General features: G+C 42.6%; 1 non-coding gene across 1 annotated transcript; it reads left to right on the forward strand.

The window, feature by feature from the left end:
* Positions 1-5785: 5785 nt before the first annotated feature.
* On the forward strand, positions 5786-5845 carry LOC112823752 (small nucleolar RNA SNORD78). Its single transcript, XR_003208123.1, has one exon. It is a non-coding gene; the product is annotated as a small nucleolar RNA SNORD78 (small nucleolar RNA).
* The last annotated feature ends 328 nt before the right edge of the window (positions 5846-6173 follow it).

The raw sequence follows: 6173 nt of genomic DNA on the forward strand, positions 1-6173 counted from the left end.
CCTGGATATCAGTGTCCCAAATCCTCCAAGACCCAAAACCAGTCCAGTCAAAATGAGCCCCAGGACTTGGCCTTTCTACCTGAACCGGGAAGGAGGTGGAGATGGAGGAGCCACGGCAATGTCACCGGCACGGGGGCACCTATCTCAGAAGGGAGCCAACCCGGAAGCAGCAGAGCCCAGCGGTGGAGGAACCTACAGATCCTGAGGACATAGAGCACCTGAAGCCTTGGCCTTCTCAGGTTCTTGAGCCAACAGGCTTTCTTCTCCTCTTAACTTACATCTGGATTTCTATCTTATGCGGAAAGAGCCTGAATGTTTCCAAATCTTGTTTCACTAACGCCCAATTGTACTAAAAGGGGCTTGAGAATTTCAAATGATAACATCAGTTGTCATAGACCCTGACATAGCAAAGCAGTTTCCCTGCATTCACTGTCTCCTTGAGCTTCTTCAGGTATTTTGAATGTTTTACATGAAGGCATGTAAATAAGATCATGGTCAAAAACAATACAAGAAAGTTAAGTCAAACATCTTTCAAACAGCATAATAAAACCTCAAGAAATGAGTTAAACCAGTGCCGGTGCTGCCCTACAGGAGCCCCACGGAAGCCCCCAGCACCCCAGTCCACTGAAAGGAGAACTGGCAGTGACTAGGAATCAGTGGGAGGCTCAGACGAATGAACGATGGCTTCTGTTTTGTGACACCCAATTGCTAGAGAAACATTGCAAAATATTCTTCAATGGGCAGTATCTGTTTTCATCTTATTTTGCAGTCATTAACACAAAGGTTAAATCAAGAGAAGAACCTGGGAAAGAAATCAGTGCTCTTCAGCTTCTCCATTATTGCTTTGCTTTTGTGTTTGATTTTTTTTTTTTTTTGGTAGTGTACTGTTTTGATTCCTTTCTTATTTCCTTTTCCGTCTTTTTATGTTTTGTTTATTTGTTTTTAGTCGTATTCTTAGTGGTTAGTCTGGAGATCACGATTCAACTCTTAACCATACGACAATCAGTTTTGAATTCCTACCACTTTAGCTTCAAGAGTATATCAAAACTCTGCTTCTGGGGCGCCTGGGTGGCTCAGTCGTTAATCTGCCTTCGGCTCAGGTCATGATCCCGGGGTCCTCGGATCGAGCCCCGCATCAGGCTCCCTGCTCATCAGGAAGCCTGCTTCTCCCACTCCCCCTGCTTGTGTTCCCTCTCTCCCTGTGTCTTTCTCTGTCAAATAAATAAATAAAATCCAAAAAAACCCCAAAAAACCAAAACCTCTGCTTCTGTGCAACACCATTCTTCCTTTATGTTGTTATTGTCACAAGTTAATCCTTATGCATTGTGTGCCCATTAACGTACATCTATGATTATTATTTATGCATTTGCATTTTAAACCATATAGGGGTTAAATGAGTTACCAACTAAAAATATACTGGCTTTATATTTACCTTGGTAGTTCTATTTACCGGCCTTCTTTATTTCTCCATATGGCTTCATGTTAGGTCCACTATCCTTCTACTTCCAAGTGAGCATTGCTTCTAGGGCAGGGCTTCAAGTTGCACGTGTGAGAATGTGAAGGTGTGAATCAACCGGGGAGTTTCTGGAGAGGGCACCTGGCAGTCTTTTCCCCAGAAGCCTAGATCAGAGCACAACTCCACCAAAGGACCCCATTTTGAGCTGGATTCAGAGAACTGACAGTTTCTCCGCCCCATAAAGCCTTTGACCTGGGAGTCAAGGCCTCTGAGTTATAGTCCTAGTTTGGTCCCTAACTAGCCATGTGACTTTGGACCAAATCATTTATCTTCTTTTTTTTTTTTAATTTTTTATTTATTCATTTGAGAGACAGAGAGCAAGCAAGAGCATGAGCAAGGGAAAGGGGCAGAGGGAGAAGCAGGCTCCCCACTCAGCAGGGAGCCTGATGCTGGACTCGATCTCAGGACCCTGGGATCATGACCTCAGCTGAAGGCAGGTGCTTAACTGACTGAGCCACCCAGGCGCCCCCAAATCACTTATTGGGGTTTTTTTTTCCTTACTTGTAAAATTAGGTGTTCTAAATCAGGTGGTCAAAGCTTTTCCGTAGACAGTCAGATAGTATTTTGGACCCCGCAGGCCATAAAGTCTCTGTAACAAGTACTCAACTCCGCCGTTGTCGTGCAAAGCCGCCATAGACAATTGGTAAATGAATAGCTGTGTTCTAATAAAACTTCATTTATGAAAACAGGAAGCAGGCAAATTTGGCCTGTGGAGCAGAGTTTGTCAACCCCTAAGAGTCCTTCTAGCTTTAAAATATTATAGATCTGATGATCTGCACTGTTGTTATGGGTATCCTTTTACGCCTTCACACCATTCTAAAACATTATCTCTATCAACAAACACACAATGGCCAGAATCCGTGAGCACTATTTATGCACCTATAGACCAAGCATTTTTTTTGTACTGATTTATTCCTCCCAACAAGACTACTAGGTAGATACTATTATAATCACCATTTTAGTAAGAAGGAATGAAGATAAGAAAGGTTCCCCACCAGGTCCCAGGCCATAGTGCTGGCAATAGCAAGAAGCAGGCCAGTAGGCCTCCAAAACCTTTGCTATGTTTCCTCCATCTCAGGTTTCCTAGATTAAAGGTTTTTAGCACAGTAGAGAATCCAATTTTCTTGACAGGGAAATAAAAATTTTAAATATACTAAAGATTAAGCCACAAATATTCCACACAGACTGTCTTTTAATTTATAAACAACTAAAGTGATCAGTTCCTGACTTAAAATGCTATCTCTCAAGATGCAAAGCTGGCAAAAGAATATCTTGATGCCCTCAAAAATCTCCCCATCCTGAACCCTCTTACACTGTTGGTGGGAATGTAAGCTGGTACCACCACTCTGGAAAATAGTATGGAGGTTCCTCAAGAAGTTAAAAACAGACCTACCCTACGACCCAGCAATTTCACTACTGGGTATTTACCCCAAAGACACAGATGTAGTGAAAAGAAGGGGCACCTGCACCCCCATGTTCATAGCAGCAATGTCCACAATAGCCAAACTGTGGAAGGAGCTAAGATGTCCTTCAACAGATGAATGGATAAAGAAGATGTGGTTCACATATACAATGGAATATTACTCAGCCACCAGAAAGGATGAATACCTACCATTTACATCATAAGTCAAGCAGAGAAAGACAATTATCATATGGTTTCACTCATGTGGAATATAAGAAATAGTGCAGAGGATCATAGGCAAAAGGAGGGAAAACTGAGTGGGAAGAAACCAGAGAGGGAGCCAAACCATTAGAGACTCTTGACTCCAGGAAACAAACTGAGGGTCATGGAAAGGGAAGTAGGTGGGGAGATGGGGTAACTGGGTGATGGATTAAGGAGGGCACGTGATGTGATGAGCACTGGGGTTATATACGCAACTCATGAATCATTGAACACTACACCAAAAACTAATGATGTACTATATGTTGGCTAAATAAAAATTAAAAAAAAAATTTTTAAATCTCCCCATCCTCTGGCAAGACATATGAAAGGATTAATGAACAAAATACAGTGCCAAATGAATTACAGTAGAAGTGCTCTTTTTTTTTAAGATTTTATTTATTTGACAGAGAGAGACTCAACGAGAGAGGGAACACAAGCGGGGGGAGTGGGAGAGGGAGAAGCAGGCTTCCCGCCAAGCAGGGAGCCCGATGTAGGGCTCAATCCCGGGACCCAGGATCCTGACCTGAGATGAAGGCAGACGCTTAAGGAATGAGCCACCCAGGCGCCCCAGTAGAAGCACTTTTGATTACTCTTCACTGACAGCACTTGCCAGATAGACCAACACTTTCTCTCAGTACCACCCTGCCCACAGCACTCTGAGTACCTCTCCAGAGCGGGACCCTTGGGTCCTGTGTTAATACCAATGAAGCTGCAGCAAATTACCACAGAGCTAATGGCTTAAAACAACACACTTCTCTTATAGCTCTGGAGGTCAGAAGTCCGAAATCAGTCTCACTGGGCTAAGGGCAAGGTGTTGGCCAGGCTGATTCCTTCAGAAGTTCTGTGGGGAATATCTGTTCTCTTGCCTTTTTCAGCTTCTAGAGAGCTTCTGTATTCTTGTTCATGGCCCCTTCCTCATGTCACTCCGAGCTCTTGCTTGTATAGTTACACATTATACCACCAACTCTAAACCTTCTGCCTCTCTCTTATAAAGACCCATATAAGAGATTATGTTGGGCTCATCCAGATAATCCAGGATCATCTCCCCATCTCAAAATCCTTCTCTTAATCACATCTGCAAAATCCTATTTGCCATGTTGACATTGAAAGTAAAGCAGCCAGTTATTTTACCAGCAAAATGGGCTTATTTGAGAATAGCAAAGGATTTGCAATTCCGAATAAGCAAGCTATAGCAAAAGCCATAGGCAAGTCCAGAGAACAAAGGAGAGGAACGCTCTTTATAGAGGAAAGGGGGAAGTTGGGAAGGCTTTTATAAACAAAAAGTCCATTGGAATAAACTGGGAGTTCAACTTGTACTGGCTTTTCATAGGCTGAGTTGTGACAGTCTATCCCTGGGCTGTTGCCAGGCAAAGAGAAAAATCTTCCTTTCTCTTGCTGGAGTAGTAAAGTAGTCTCAATTAGCAACATGTCTCTCTTCCTGTTGAGGTCCCTCATTGAGGATTCTTCCTGTTGGGGTCTGTCATCGATATCAAGTGGTAGTGCCTGAGGGCTCCCCCTTCTGGCCTCCGGAGTCTATGTTAAGTGAGGTTTCCCTTTATGAATTTTCATAGCCATATAAGGTAATATTCATAGGTTCCTGGGATTAGGAGAGGGGCATCTTTGGCAGGTTCCTCCCCACCCCCCACTTCCTCTCTCACAGATGAATCATACTCTTAGCAACAGTTGGTTGTGTTTGTTTCCAGCCCTGTTTTGGGGCTTGTTCTTGTAACTTCCTAATTTAACTTAAATATTAGGAAGCCAGTGAAATCTGGGGGCAAAAAGAACGAATTGCAATGTCTATGGAACAAGTTAAATAAACTAAGGCAAGTCACTTTAAAAATGTGGTCAAGTTAGGTGTGGCCAGGAAATCTGTGCAAATTTGAGAAAAAAAATGTCAGACCCAATAGAATTAAACCATGTGTGACAGGAACAGCTGTGTAAGAAAGCTGAAGCAGAGCACTTCTCAATGGAGACCGACTTGAACAGGCCTAAAGTAACAAAAAATTGGTCAACAAATGTGTATTTAGATGTTTTTATTAAAGTTTAAAGCAGGTATATTTAAATTATATTCCCACTTTACTAAATGTTTAGGTTAACTAACCAATCTCTCTCCAGTCTTATTAAATTTAATTCAGGCTTCAGAGATGGTGTTAATCATTTAGGGCTGCAAAAATTGGGGAAGAAGCTTTTATCAAAAGAGTGGGGCTTAAACTACTACTTGTAAGTTATGTAGGACCTGAATCAGTGTTTGGGGGCTGAGGAAGACACACGGGATGAAACAGCATATTCACAACTGTCAGGTAGAAATAAGTAGGAATGATTTTTTTTTTTTTTTAAGTAGTCTCAGGGCGCCTGGGTGGCTCAGTCATTAAGCGTCTGCCTTCGGCTTGGGTCATGATCCCAGGGTCCTGGGATCGAGCCCCGCATCGGGCTCCCTGCTTCTCGGGAAGCCTGCTTCTTCCTCTCCCACTCTCCCTGCTTGTGTTCCCTCTCTCACTGTGTCTCTCTCTGTCAAATAAATAAATAAAATCTTGTTAAAAAAAAAGTAATCTCTACACCCAATGTGGGGCTCGAACTCACGACCCCGAGATCAAGAGTCGCATGCTCTGATATGATGTTGATCAAATGTCTGACCTGAAATGAAATGGAAAAAAAAAAAAAAAGAAAAGAAAAAAAAGGAAAAAAATTTTTAAAAATGGGGGGGAGAAAAAAAGTCACATGCTCTTCAGAATGAATCAGCCAGGTGCCTTAGGAATGATCATTTTAACCCCTGAGGTAGAACCATGATCGTTCGAGTGGATCTCATTCCAGCAGCATCAGCAATATCAGGAAGCTGGCTAGCAGTTTGGACTGTCAGGCCTCACCCCAGACCCACTGAGTCAGAATCTACAATTTAACAAAATCCCCAGGTAATTTTATTTGCACATAACCTGTGACAAGAGCTGTTTTAGAGAAAGAAGGAATCTTCTTAAACTGAACCGAAGAGTTAATATG

The sequence above is a fragment of the Callorhinus ursinus genome, unplaced genomic scaffold (genome assembly GCF_003265705.2).
Source record: "Callorhinus ursinus isolate GAN/ISIS: 27379988/994484 unplaced genomic scaffold, GSC_fseal_2.0 scaffold5, whole genome shotgun sequence".
NCBI lineage: Eukaryota > Metazoa > Chordata > Mammalia > Carnivora > Otariidae > Callorhinus > Callorhinus ursinus.